The sequence below is a fragment of the Oncorhynchus nerka genome, linkage group LG2 (genome assembly GCF_034236695.1).
Source record: "Oncorhynchus nerka isolate Pitt River linkage group LG2, Oner_Uvic_2.0, whole genome shotgun sequence".
In the NCBI taxonomy this organism is placed as follows: domain Eukaryota; kingdom Metazoa; phylum Chordata; class Actinopteri; order Salmoniformes; family Salmonidae; genus Oncorhynchus; species Oncorhynchus nerka.
The window spans coordinates 51,247,090-51,262,447 of record NC_088397.1 but is presented as its reverse complement, the minus strand read 5'-3'; the positions used below and the strand labels follow the sequence as shown (position 1 = coordinate 51,262,447).

The 15,358-nt window shown below is 46.1% G+C and overlaps 1 protein-coding gene across 3 annotated transcripts in view; it reads right to left on the bottom strand.

Moving 5' to 3' along the window:
* Positions 1-15,358, bottom strand: part of LOC115137202 (inositol 1,4,5-trisphosphate receptor type 1-like) — a 156,219-nt gene that overhangs the window by 121,280 nt on the left and 19,581 nt on the right. The window lies entirely within an intron of this gene.

The following is a 15,358-nucleotide window of genomic DNA, read 5'->3' as shown; positions in this document are numbered from 1 at the left end:
GAATATCTCTAAATCAATACAACAGGATGATGGTGAGTCCTGACAGAAAACCCTAGTTCCTCCTCCAGTCCCCGAGGCTGGCTACCGGCAAGGCACAATGGGGGACCTGATTATCTGTGACAGGTGTACAAAATTGCCGTTCCAGTGAGCGCCAAGCGCCACCACAAAACTTGTCCAACGAACGCCACAGTACAGGGATTAGCTGTCATGGGGATGCATGGTGGGGGAGAGGGAAGAGCGGGATGAATAAGCACAGGAGGAGGTGAAGAGAAGAGAGCCAGGGACAATGGGAGAGAGGGTTAGGTAAATGAGCGAGGGAGAGGAAGTGGGTTTATGGACTGAAGAAGACCATGTTAGGGGAATTAGGATAGGAGGACAGAATTGGGAGGAGTGTAAGCAAATGACACACAGTACGAAGGCAGGGTTGTGTTTTTTTCTTTTTTTTAACAACAGTTGGCAAAGTGTGCAGGAAATGGCAGGGTACAGTATGACACAACCCACAGTGCAAACATTGAGGAACAGACAGGAATCAACATAAAACAGGCCACTGAAATGCTTAAACAATGCTGCTTTAGATCAAATAAATGGAAGTTTACACAGCAGGCCCACTGTACAAAAATAATAAAACAAATAATATACTACTATATATAATACTTAGTACAGAATTGTCACAGTCACATTAAATACAGCATACTCTGCCAGACTGTGATGATCCAATGATAAAAGGGTCAACAGGTGACATTCTTCAAATACCATCGCCTTCTCCTTTCATCCATGTTATCACAGCTCTCTGAGAAGTGTATGAATACAATCAGAGACAGTCTATCACTGACAGGAATGAGTTGTCCTAGCAGCGGGTAATATTTCCTAGAGAAACATACCTAAGTGTCAGACATGTCACCCAAGCAATTACAGTTGCAATGTACCAATCCCACATCAGAGAGGAAGAAGTGAGGTTTAAAACGCTGGCTTAAAGCTCCATGGAAACCAGTCCTTTTAAATAGCTTAACAGGGCTATTAATACTCAACAGGGATCTTAGGATTTAGCCAGGTACACTTTCCCTCTGTTCAGTGCTCAGGCACGTGGAGTCTTGCATGGAGTCTCAGTCCTGTTGCTGTGGCTACCTGGAGGAGTGATGAGGCCTGTGAGAGGCTGGAGAGGTGGGGTGAAGACAAGTACACTGTGCCATCGCAAACCAACCTTGCCCCAAGCCCCATGAGGAAACTTAGGCAAATAAGGTTGAAACATGCTGATGCCATTGCACTTGGTCATGTCATCACTTGAGGTCATCGCTTGAATTGCCCTCAATAGACTCTGCTATAATTCAAATGCAAAGCCTGTAAAACACTGCGAGAGAACGCTATCCTCTCACTGTGCAGGGGGAACTGTAGCCATGGGTGATAGGACTTTCAGAACCGCACAAGAGCTCCATTGTTCTACATCCATATCCATTACTGACCAATCTCAGAGTAATTTCTCTGGAATCCCAATAACTCTGGAACCGAAATTTGCAATAGATGCCCACAATACACTAGATATTGAGTTCCAGAAGGAACTTCTGACATTGCCTTTAACAAAGTAGTTCACTACCAGCACAGTATTCACTTCATGCATTCAACGTAGGCTGAATTTTTGTTCTGGGCCCAGTTTCCCAAAATCATTTTAAGGCTAAATTAATTTTTAGAACCTTCATAGCAGCACCACTAAATCTCCAAACTGTCTTTGAAATGGTTACAAACAAGCAAAGCATAAAAAGATGAAAGAAAACAGATGACTGCAAATAAAATCTAAATACAGTATAGGCTACATAGGCCTATATACCGTTTTTAGATCATATTGAAATACATTTCATGTTCAATCAATTGAGTTATATTTTACTTATTGTATGCTACTGTCTGTAATTTCCCCCTCAATATATTTCATAATGTGTAACAACATGTGGGCAATGATGTGCCAAATCTGTGATTTAGTGCATCATTATAGGGTAAGCATTAGAATAAGCAGCAAAGTTTGCAGCCAGCCAAATAGGCAATAATATCTTTCTAAGAGCTGATCCGTCTCCAGTATTGTAGAATAATTCTAATGTTAAGGTAAGATTTGAATGAAGAAAAGCTGATCCGAGATCAGCGCTACATGTCTTTCGATCCTATCAGTATCAACACATGCTCCAACAACTCACTTATTGAAAGTTCTCCCTATGTGATGTGAGTTGTTTGGCCGTTATAAGAACGATGCATCTTTAAAATTAACTGTGACGTCATATCTCTGCGTTGCCTCCATGCTGCTTGTTGCTACCTGCCAAACTTATTTTTTAAAACTTTTAATAACCGTTTAATTAAAATTATGCATTTAACCCATTTACCAACGTTTAACTTTTTTCCTCGCTGAACTTTATCATTTTCTTTCTACTTTTTCCACCCAGGACGCTTTATCTGGACATGTTTCTACAGGATCTCCACCAGCCGAAAAGCTAAGTAGTAACATTAACGTATACAGCATTCGTCACTGAGTTCCCTGAATTCCTATTGGACCTTGTAGTCATGGCAGATAATATTCACATTTTTGGTGACTTCAATATCCACATGGAAAAGTCCACAGACCCACTCCGAAAGGCTTTCGGCTCAGTTTATTTTGGTCATCGACTCAGTTGGTTTTGTCCAACATGTCTCCAGACCCACGCATTGCCACAGTCATACCCTAGATCTAATTAAGGTCCTGTGTAACAAGTATTGTGGATCTAAATGTTTTCCTCATAATCCTGGACTATCGGACCACCATCTTATTACATTTCCAATCGCAACATATAATCTGATCAGACCCCAACCAAGGATCATCAAAAGCCGCGCTATAAATTCTCGGACAACCCAAAGATTCCTAGATGTGCTTCCAGACCCCCTCCACCTACGCAAGGACATCAGAGTATAAAAATCAGTTACCACCTAATTGGGGATCTAAATTTAACCTTTCGTAATATCCTAGATGCAGTCTCACCCCTAAAAACAAAAAACATTTGTCACAAGAAATGAGCTCCCTGGTATATAGAAAATAATACGTTTCCAGAAAATTGGAACGGAAAGACAGAACCATAAAATAGCTTGGAAAGCCAGTACCGTACAATATTAAAGAGCCCTCAATGCTGCTCGATCAGCCTATTTTTCCAACCTAATTGAGGATAATTTATTTTTCGATACTGTCGCAAAACTAAGTAAAAATCGGCATTCCCCAAGAGAGGATGGCTTTCACTTCAGCAGTGATGAATTAAACTCTGACAAATCATTTGTAAAACCATTTCGCTACACTCGCATTAACATCTGCTAACCATGTGTATGTGACCAGTAAAATTTGATTTACTTTGTACGTTTCGTTGTTCCTCAAGGTTCTGTTTTAGAACCACTATTGTTTTCACTATATATTCTACCTCTTGGTGATGTCATTCGGAAGCACAATGTCAACATTGCCTACCCTGAAAGCATGTGTTTCAGACATAAGGAAGTAGATGGCGACAAATGTTTTGACTTTTAAACTCAAACAAAACAGAGATGCTAGTTCTAGGTCCCAAGAAACAAAGAGATCTGCTGTTGGATCTGACAATTAATCTTGATGGTTGTACAGTCGTCTCAAATAAAACTGTGAAGGACCACTGCATTACTCTGGACCCTGATCTCTCTTTTGACGAACATATCATGAATACTTCAAGGGCAGCTTTAATTCCATCTTCGTAAAGTCATTACTGAAGACTCATCTCTTCAGTAGGTCCAATGATTAAGTGCAGTCTCTGCCTGGCCGGCTCCCCTCACTCCACTGGGATTATCTGCCTCTGACCATATTACGGGGCTGAGTCACTGGCTTACTAGTGCTCACTAGTGCTCTTCCATGCCATCCCTAGGAGGTGTGCGTCAATTGAATGGGTTGAGTCACTGATGTGATCTTCCTGTCCGGTTTTGCGCCCCCTCTGGTTCATGCGGTGTCGGAGATGTTTGTGGGCTATACTCCGCCTTGTCTCAGGGTAGTATGCTCCCCTCTAATTCTCCCTCTCTCCCTGCCCTCACTCAGGACCTGAGCTCTAGGACCATGCCTCAGGACTAATTGGCCTGATGATTCCTGGCTGTCCACAGTCAACCTGGTCTCCACCCGGCACAGTTAGAAAAGGACTGGCCACCCCTCAGAGCCTGGTTCCTCTCTAGGTTTCTTCCTAAGCTCCTGCCTTTCTAGGGAGTTTTTCCTAGCCACCCTTCTACATCTGCATTGCTTGCTTTTTGGGGTTTTAGGCTGGGTTTCTGTTTAAGCAATTTATGACACCTGCTGATGTAAAAAGGGCTTTATAAATACATTTGATTTAAAACACTCGCCCATAGCTATCGGGAAACCAGGCCCAGAGCTAGTATGGCAGGAAACAAACTGCTGCTTAACAGGCGTTTATTTAGTGTTTTGGAGAAATGACAGCTTCAAAAGTTCTTAAGCACTCCAGGAACAACTGTACTTTGGAAATAGACTATTTCCCAATTGTATTAAGTGACTGGCTTCAATATAATATTACTGAGCCTGCAAGCGCAGTGAAAAAAACTAGCTAGCCAGCTAAAACTGGTACAGCTAGCTAGCTAACTAATGGTATCTGCTGAATCAGACTTTCATCTTTCCACATTTGTTTGGACACCTGTAGGTCATCAGACTTAAAAAACAACATCAGTAGACCTATACCTAGCGGTCTTTAAGTGTTTTGTATATTTTCGCTAAACTAAAGTTCAGTTATTTCTTTAAATCAAATCAAATCAAATTGTATTTGTCACACACACATGGTTAGCAGATGTTAATGCGAGCATAGCGAAATGCTTGTGCTTCTAGTTCCGACAATGCGGTAATAACCAATGAGTAATCTAACCTAACAATTCCACAACTACTACCTTATACACACACGTGTAAAATGATAAAGAATATGTACATAAAGATATATGAATGAGTGATGGTACAGAACGGCATAGGCAAGATGCAGTAGATAGTATCGAGTACAGTATATACATATGAGATGAGTAATGTAGGGTATGTAAACATAAAAGTGGCATAGTTTAAAGTGGCAAGTGATACATGTATTACATAAAGATGGCAAGATGCAGTAGATGATATACAGTACAGTATATACATATACAGATGAGATGAGTTATGTAGGGCAAGATGCAGTAGATGACACACAGTACAGTATATACATATACATATGAGATGAGTAATGTAGGGTATGTAAACATTATATTAAGTGGCATTGTTTATAGTGGCTAGTGATACATTTTTTACATCAATTTCCATTATTAAAGTGAGCTGGAGTTGAGTCAGTATGTTGGCAGCAGCAACTCAATGTTAGTGGTGGCTGTTTAACAGTCTGATGGCCTTGAGATAGAAGCTGTTTTTCAGTCTCTCGGTCCCAGCTTTAATGCACCTGTACTGACCTCTCCTTCTGGATGATAGCGGTGTGAACAGGCAGTGGAGAGGGTGGTTGTTGTCCTTGATGATCTTTATGGCCTTCCTGTGACATTGGGTGGTGTAGATGTCCTAGAGGGCAGGTAGTTTGCCCCCAGTGATGCGTTGTGAAGACCTCACTACCCTCTGGAGAGCCTTGCGGTTGTGGGTGAAGCAGTTGCCGTACCAGGCGGTGATACTGCCCGCCAGGATGCTCTCGATTGTGCATCTGTAGAAGTTTGTGAGTGCTTTTGGTGACAAGCCGAATTTCTTCAGCCTCCTGAGGTTGAAGAAGCGCTGCTGCGCCTTCTTCACAACGCTGTCTGTGTGGGTGGACCAATTCAGTTTGTCCGTGATGTGTATGCCGAGGAACTTAAAACTTACTACCCTCTCCACGAATGTCCCGTCGATGTGGATAGGGGGGGTGTTCCCTCTGCTGTTTCCTGAAGTCCACGATCATCTCCTTTGTTTTGTTGACGTTGAGTGTGAGATTATTTTCCTGACACCACACTCCGAGGGACCTCACCTCCTCCTTGTAGGCCGTCCTGTCGTTGTTGGTAATCAAGCCTACTACTGTAGTGTCATCCGCAAAACTTGATGATTGAGTTGGAGACGTGCATGGCCATGCAGTCGTGGGTGAACAGGGAGGACAGGAGCGGGCTCAGAACGCACCCTTATCACTTAATTTAGCTAGCTAGATAGGTAGAACAAACTGAATGGAACTGCCAAGCAGCCGTGCAGCGAGTGGGGTGCCCATTTTCTCAGGTGCATGATGAATTGATTGAAGCAGTGTACTGTTAGGTAGCATGCCTTCATGTGGAGAACCTATAGAATGCGGAATCACATTTTTGTTCATGACATGTAAGGTATAGAGCAGGGCTTTGCTTATAAATTCACAAGATAATGCCCCTGATATTTTGCTATTTCAAAAAGAGATATGGTACATTGAGTTAGCCATGTTTATGCAAGTTATCTCATTCCACTGGCCAATGATGACAGTTTCAAGAAGGATGAGCTCACTCTACAAACACTAGGACTGTCCTTCTCAAATACTCAGCAAAAAACAAAATGTCTGTTTCCCACGCTTGTTCAATGAACCATAAACAATTAGTGAACATGCACCTGTGGAACAGTCGTTAAGACACAAACAGCTTACAGACGGTAGGCAATTAAAGTCACAGTTATGAAAACTTAGGACACTAAAGAGGCCTCTCTACTGACTCTGAAAAACACCAAAAGAAAGATGCCCTGGGTCCCTGCTCATCTGCGTGAACGTGCCTTAGGCATGCTGCAAGAAGGCATGAGGACTGCAGATGTGACCAGGGAAATAAATTGTAATATCCTTACTGTGAGACGCCTAAGAAAGCACTACAGGGAGACAGGATGGACAGCTGATTGTCCTCGCAGTGGCAGACCACGTGTAACAACACCTGCACAGGATCGGTACATCTGAACATCACACCAGCGGGACAGGTACAGGATGGCAACAACAACTGCCCAAGTTACACCAGGAACGCACAATCCCTCCATCAGTGCTCAGACTGTCCGCAATAGGCTGAGAGAGGCTGGACTGAGAGCTTGTAGGCCTGTGTAAGGCAGGTCCTCACCAGACATCACCGGCAACAACGTCGCCTATGGGCACAAGCCCACCGTCACTGAACCAGACAGGACTCGCAAAGGTGCTCTTCACTGACGAGTCGCGGTGGGGTGATGGTGATTTGGTCGGGGGTGATGGTCGGATTTTCGTTTATCGTTGAATGAATGAGCATTACACCGAGGCCTGTACTCTGGAGCGGGATCGATTTGGTGTTGGAGGGTCAGTCATGGTCTGGGGTGGTGTGTCACAGCATCATCGGACTGAGCATGTTGTCATTGCAGGCAATCTCAAGACTGTACGTTACAGGGAAGACATCCTCCTCCCTCATGTGGTACCCTTCCTGCAGGCTCATCTTGACATGACCCTCCAGCATGACAATGTCACGAGCAATACTGCTCGTTCTGTGCGTGATTTCCTGCAAGACAGGAATGTCAGTGTTCTGCCATGGCCAGAAAAGAGCCCGGATCTCAATCCCATTGAGCACATCTGGGACCTGTTGGATCGGAAGGTGAGGGCTAGGGCCATTCACCCCAGAAATGTCCGGGAACTTGCAGGTGCCTTGGTGGAAGACCGGGGTAACATCTCACAGCAAGAACTGGCAAATCTGGTACAGTCCATGAAGAGGAGATGCACTGCAGTACTTAATGCAGCTGGTGGCCACACCAGATACCGACTGTTACTTTTGATATTGACCCTCCCTTTTTTTCAGGGACACATTATTCAATTTCTGTTAGTCACATGTCTGTGGAACTTGTTCAGTTTATGTCTCAGTTGTTGAATCTTGTTATGTTCATACTAATATTTATGCATGTTAAGTTTGCTGAAAATAAATGCAGTTGACAGTGAGAGGACGTTTCTTTTTTTGCTGAGTTTAGTATCACAGTTGAGTATTGATCAATCTCCAACCAAGCACAGAATGCTGCTCCCTGAGTGAGTGTGTTTCTGTATGTCAGAGATGTAAGGTCTGGTTTGGTTCCAGGAAATCAGCATATGGTTTTCCTTCTGTACTGTGGCATGAACACACTTTGCACTTGTCTTGCTAAAATGAACTGCCTGGTCTTGCATCTAATCAAACACCATGATGTATTATTATAATACAAAAGCACAAGACAGAGCTGGACATGGTGGGAAAAGTCAAGGGGGGTTAACCTGTGCAGGACCTTGTGCTCTATTTCTGACTATGAGAAAAAATATTAACATTTACGACAGATGTTTAGCAGGGAGGGCAGGATCAAGACAACTAAAACGTTCCTAGGTAGCCTAGTCTCTAATTAAGTGCATCTGAGATTTGCTCTCTTTCCTAAAAGCAGAATTCTTCATTCCTCTTCATTTTTCGCCAGTTAGACAACATTGCCAAATAAGGCAGGGAGGTCAGTGGGAAAAGGAGCTGGAGATAGGAATGGACCCTGCTGCCAATGTCTACCAATACTCAGTATACAGTATAACCGCCCTACAGTATAACCGCCCAATACAACATTAGTCCAGATAACTTTAGTCACTCCCATTACTGCAACTAAGGTTCATCCATTCGAGCCTAGATGACTAAATAAACGAATGTCCAGTAATGCTCATGTCTACTATAGCTATTTGGGGAACCGAAACAACAGTTGTGCAAACCACAACAAAAACAGCTCACCATCTTGACAATGCAAGCCATTTAGCAGAAACACAATTCCGAAATGAGGCTAGGACTATTCTCAATCAAAAATGAGAATGATAAGGCCAGAAAATAAACAACAGCAGCACGAAAACATACAGTTGAAGTCGGAAGTTTACATACACTTAGGTTGGAGTCATTAAAACTCGTTTTTCAACCACTCCACAAATGTGCTGTTAACAAACTAGTTTAGGCAAGTCGGTTTGGGTATCTACTTTGTGCATGACACAAGTAATTTTCCAAAAATTGTTTACAGAGATTATTTCACTTATAATTCACTGTATTACAATTCCAGTGGGTCAGAAGCTTACATACACTGAGTTGACTGTGCCTTTAAACAGCTTGGAAAATTCAAAGAAATTATGTCATGTCTTTAGAAGCTTCTGATAGGCTAATTGACATAATTTGAGTCAATTGGAGGTGTTCCTGTGGATGTATTTCAAGTCCTACCTTCAAACTCAGTGCCTCTTTGCTTGACATCATGGGAAAATCAAAAGAAATCAGCCAAGACCTCAGAAAAAAATTGTAGACCTCCAGAAGTCTTGTTCATCCTGGGGAGCAAATTCCAAATGTCTGAAGGTACCACGTTCATCTGTACAAAAAAATTGTATGCAAGGATAAACACCATGGGACCATGTAGCCGTCATACCGCTCAGGAAGGAGACTCGTTCTGTCTTCTAGAGATGAACTTACTTTGGTAAGAAAAGTGCAAATCAATCCCAGAATAACAGCAAAGGACATTGTGAAGATGCTGGAGGAAGAGGTACAAAAGTATCTACATCCACAGTAAAACAAGTCCTATATCGACATAACCTGAAAGGCCACTCAGCAAGGAAGAAGCCACTGCTCCAAAACCACCATAAAAAAGCCAGACTACGGTTTTCAACTGCACATGGGGACTTTTTGGAAAAATGTCCTCTGGTCTGATGAAACCAAAATAAAACTGTTTCGCCATAATGACTATCGTTATGTTTGGAGGAAAAAGGGGGAGGCTTGCAAACCGAAGAACACCATCCCAACCGTGAAGCATCATGTTGTGGGACTGCTTTGCTGCAGGAAGGACTGGTGCACTTCACAAAATTGATGGCTTCATGAGAAAGGAAAATTATGTGGATATATTGAAGCAACATCTCAAAACATCAGTCAGGAAGTTAAAGCTTGGTTGTTCCAAATGGACAATGGTCCCAAGCATACTTCCAAAGTTGTGGCAAAATGGCTTAAGGACAACACAGTCAAGGTATTGGAGTGGCCACCACAAAGCCCTGACCTCAATCCTATAGAAGATTTGTGGGCAGAACTGAAAAAGTGTGTGCAAGCAAGGTGACCTACAAACCTGACTCAGTTACACCAGCTCTGTCAGGAGGAATGGGCCAAAATTCACCCAATTCATTGTGGGAAGCTTGTGGAAGGCTACCCAAAACGTTTGACCCAAGTTAAACAATTTAAAGGCAATGCTACCAAATACTAATTGAGTGTATGTAAACTTCTGACACTCTGGGATTGTGATTAAAGAAATAAAAGCTGAAATAAATAATTCTCTATTATTCTGACATTTCACATTCTTAAAATAAAGTGGTGATCCTAACTGACCTAAAACAGGGATTTTTTTACTGGGATTAAATGTCAGGAATTTTGAAAAATGTAGTTTAAATGTATTTGGCTAAGGTATGTAAACTTCTGACTTTAACTGTATAGTAAGACTCTACAAAGACAACTAAAAGGTACTCTGCTACTAGCTATTGATTCCTCTTTTATCTCAATACTAAGCAGTGACATATCTGGGTGAGTCCTGTTAGAGGCCTGAAACCTGATGCATATGGATGGTTCAATCTCTAGCAGGAGTCTGGACAGCTGCTTCAGAGGAAGGAATTGACACTGTCCATCAAATTATCTTGAGCTCCTGCACTAAAAAAAACACATGTCACGCCCTGGTCTAAGTATTTTGTGTTTTTCTTCATGTATTGGGTCAGGCCAGGGTGTGGCATGGAGTTTTTGTATTGTGGTGTGTTTTGTCTTGGGGTTTTGGTGTGTATGTTAGTGGGATTGTAGCTTAGTGGGGTGTTCTAGGAAAGTCTATGGCTGTCTGAAGTGGTTCTCAATCAGAGGCAGGTGTTTATCGTTGTCTCTGATTGGGAACCATATTTAGGCAGCCATATTCTTTGGTTGTATTGTGGGTGATTGTCCTGAGTGTCTTGATGTCCTTGTTTGATGTTAGTTGACACAAGTATAGGCTGTTTTCGGTTTTCGTTTCGTTTATTGTTTTGTTGTGTTCGTGTTTAGTTGTGTTTACGTTTGTTTAATAAATATGGATCGCAATCGACACGCTGCAGTTTGGTCCGACTCTCCTTCACCATATGAAAACCGTGACAGAATCACCCACAAAATACTTAGACCAGGGCGTGACAGAACCCCCCTAAGGTGCGGACTCCCGAACGCACCTCAAATCAATAGGGAGGGTCCGGGTGGGCGTCTGTCCATGGTGGCGGCTCCGGCGTGGGACGTGGACCCCACTCAGTAAATGTTTTAGTCCCCTCTCCTTGCGTCCCTAGATAGTCCACCCTCGCCGCCAACCATGGCCTAGTAGTCCTCACCCAGAACCCCACTAGACTGAGGAGCAGATCGGGACTGAGGTGAAGCTCGGGACTGAGGGGAAGCTCGGGACTGAGGGGAAGCTCAGGAGTGAAAGGAAGCTCAGGAGTGAAAGGAAGCTCAGGAGTGAAAGGAAGCTCAGGCAGGTTGATGGATCCTGGCTGACTGGCAGTTCTGGCAGATCCCGGCTGACTGGCAGATCTGGAAGAGTCTGGCTGACTGGCAGATCTGGAAGAGCCTGGTTGACTGGCAGATCTGGAAGAGCCTGGTTGACTGACAGATCTGGAAGAGCCTGGTTGACTGGCAGATCTGGAAGAATCTGGCTGACTGGCAGAATCTGTCTGACCCATGCTGACTGGCGGCTCTGACTGCTCCATGCTGACTGGCAGTTCCGGCAGATCCTGGCTGACTGGCGGATCCTGGCTGACTAGCAGATCTGGCAGATCCTGGCTGACTGGCGGATCCTGGCTGACTGGCGGATCCTGGCTGACTGGTAGATCCTGGCTGACTGGTGGATCTAACTGATCCTGACAGACTGGCGACGCTGGGCAGACTGGCGGCGCTGGGCAGACTGGCGGCGCTGGGCAGACTGGCGACGCTGGGCAGACTGGAGACGCTGGGCAGACTGGAGACGCTGGGCAGACTGGCGGCGCTGGGCAGACTGGGAGCACTGGCGGCGCTGGGCAGACTGGGGGCACTGGCGGCGCTGGGCAGACTGGCGGCACTGGCGGCGCTGAGCAGACTGGCGGCACTGGCGGCGCTGGGCAGACTGGCGGCACTGGCGGTGCTGGACAGACTGGCGGCTCCTTGCAGACTGGAAGCTCCTTGCAGACTGACAGCTCTGGCTGCTTCATGTAGACTGACAGCTCTGGCTGCTCCTTGCAGACTGGCAGCTCCATGCAGACTGGCAGCTCCTTGCAGACTGACAGCTCTGGCTGCTCCATGTAGACTGACAGCTCTGGCTGCTCCATGCAGACTGGCTGCTTCATGCAGACTGGCAGCTCTGGCTGCTCCATGCAGACTGACATCTCTGGCTGCTTCCTGCAGACTGGCAGCTCTGGCTGCTCCATGTAGACTGACAGCTCTGGCTGCTCCATGCAGACTGGCTGCTTCATGCAGACTGGCAGCTCTGGCTGCTCCATGCAGACTGACCTCTCTGGCTGCTCCATGCAGACTGACATCACTGGCTGCTTCATGCAGACTGGCAGCTCTGGCTGCTCCATGTAGACTGACAGCTCTGGCTGCTCCATGCAGACTGGCTGCTTCATGCAGACTGGCAGCTCTGGCTGCTCCATGCAGACTGACATCACTGGCTGCTCCATGCAGGCTGGCAGCTCTGGCTTCTCCATGCAGGCTGGCAGCTCTGGCTTCTCCATGCAGGCTGGCAGCTCTGGCTTCTCCATGCAGGCTGGCAGCTCTGGCCGCGCTGAACAGGCGGGAGACTCCGGCAGCGCTGTAGAGGAGAAAGACTCTGGCTGCGCTAAACAAGTGGGAGGCTCCGGCAGCGCTGTAGAGGAGAAAGGCTCTGGCTGCGCTAAACAGGCGGGAGACTCCAGCAGCGCAGGAGAGGAGAAAAGCTCTGGCTGCGCTAAACAGGCCGGAGACTCCAGCAGCGCATGAGAGGAGAAAAGCGCTGGCTGCGCTGAACAGGTGAGGCGCACTGAAGGCCTGGTGCGTGGTGCTGGAACTGGTGGTACTGGATCGAGGACACGCACAGGAAGCCTGGTGCGGGGAGCTGCTACCGGAGGACTAGAGTGTGGAGGTGGCACAGGATGGGCTAGACCGTGAAGGCGTACTGGAGATCTTCAAATCAAATCAAATCAAATTTTATTTGTCACATACACATGGTTAGCAGATGTTAATGCGAGTGTACCGAAATGCTTGTGCTTCTAGTTCCGACAATGCAGTGATAACCAACAAGTAATCTAACTAACAATTCCAAAACTACTGTCTTATACACAGTGTAAGGGGATAAAGAATATGTACATAAGGATATATGAATGAGTGATGGTACAGGGCAGCATACAGTAGATGGTATCGAGTACAGTATATACATATGAGATGAGTATGTAGACAAAGTAAACAAAGTGGCATAGTTAAAGTGGCTAGTGATACATGTATTACATAAGGATGCAGTCGATGATGTAGAGTACTGGATATACGTATGCATATGAGATGAATAATGTAGGGTAAGTAACATTATATAAGGTAGCATTGTTTAAAGTGGCTAGTGATATATTTTACATCATTTCCCATCAATTCCCATTATTAAAGTGGCTGGAGTTGGGTCAGTGTCAATGACAGTGTGTTGGCAACAGCCACTCAATGTTAGTGGTGGCTGTTTAACAGTCTGATGGCCTTGAGATAGAAGCTGTTTTTCAGTCTCTCGGTCCCAGCTTTGATGCACCTGTACTGACCTCGCCTTCTGGATGATAGCGGGGTGAACAGGCAGTGGTTCGGGTGGTTGATGTCCTTGATGATCTTTATGGCCTTCCTGTAACATCGGGCAGGTAGTTTGCCCCCGGTGATGCGTTGTGCAGACCTCACTACCCTCTGGAGAGCCTTACGGTTGAGGGCGGAGCAGTTGCCGTACCAGGCGGTGATACAGCCCGCCAGGATGCTCTCGATTGTGCATCTGTAGAAGTTTGTGAGTGCTTTTGGTGACAAGCCGAATTTCTTCAGCCTCCTGAGGTTGAAGAGGCGCTGCTGCGCCTTCTTCACGACGCTGTCAGTGTGAGTGGACCAATTCAGTTTGTCTGTGATGTGTATGCCGAGGAACTTAAAACTTGCTACCCTCTCCACTACTGTTCCATCGATGTGGATAGGGGGTGTTCCCTCTGCTGTTTCCTGAAGTCCACAATCATCTCCTTAGTTTTGTTGACGTTGAGTGTGAGGTTATTTTCCTGACACCACACTCCGAGGGCCCTCACCTCCTCCCTGTAGGCCGTCTCGTCGTTGTTGGTAATCAAGCCTACCACTGTTGTGTCGTCCGCAAACTTGATGATTGAATTGGAGGCGTGCGTGGCCACGCAGTCGTGGGTGAACAGGGAGTACAGGAGAGGGCTCAGAACGCACCCTTGTGGGGCCCCGTGTTGAGGATCAGCGGGGAGGAGATGTTGTTGCCTACCCTCACCACCTGGGGGCGGCCCGTCAGGAAGTCCAGTACCCAGTTGCACAGGGCGGGGTCGAGACCCAGGGTCTCGAGCTTGATGACGAGCTTGGAGGGTACTATGGTGTTGAATGCCGAGCTGTAGTCGATGAACAGCATTCTCACATAGGTATTCCTCTTGTCCAGGTGGGTTAGGGCAGTGTGCAGTGTGGTTGAGATTGCAGAGCAGTGTTGGCACAGGACGTGCAAGGCTAGGGATGTGCACAGGAGGCCTGGTGCGTGAGGCTGGCACCAACTTCACCAGCCGACTAACACTCACCTCAGGACGAGTATGGAGCGCTAACCCAGGTGCCATCAAATCCCCGACACGTTCCGTCGGTCGAATTCCATGCAAAATGACTTAAATGTAAATGTAAATGTAAAAGCACCAACACAGCAACTCCCTCATTTCTCTCTCCTCCAATTTCCCCATTAACTCCTTCACAGTCTCTGTTTCGCTCACCTCCAACACTGGCTCTGGTTCTGGTCTCCTCCTTGGCTCCTCAAGATAAACAGGGAGAGTTGGCTCAGGTCTGACTCCTGACTCTGCCACACTCTCCCTGAGCCCCCCCCCAATACATTTTTGGGGCTGATTCTCAGGCTTCCATCCGCTACGCCGTGCTGCCTCCTCATACCTGCGCCTCTCCGCTTTCGCTGCCTCCAGTTCTTCCTTGGGGCGGCGATATTCTCCAGGCTGAGCCCAGGGTCCTTTACCGTCTAGTTCTTCCTCCCATGTCCATTTCTCCAGGTGGTGCAGCCTCTCCCACTGCAGCTGCTGCTGCTCCTGCTGCCTCTCCTGTGGCTCCTGCCTGTTAACACGCTGCTTGGTCCGTTGGTGTTGGGTGATTCTGTCACGGTTTTCATATGGTGAAGGAGAGTCGGACCAAACTGCAGCGTGTCGATTGCGATCCATATTTA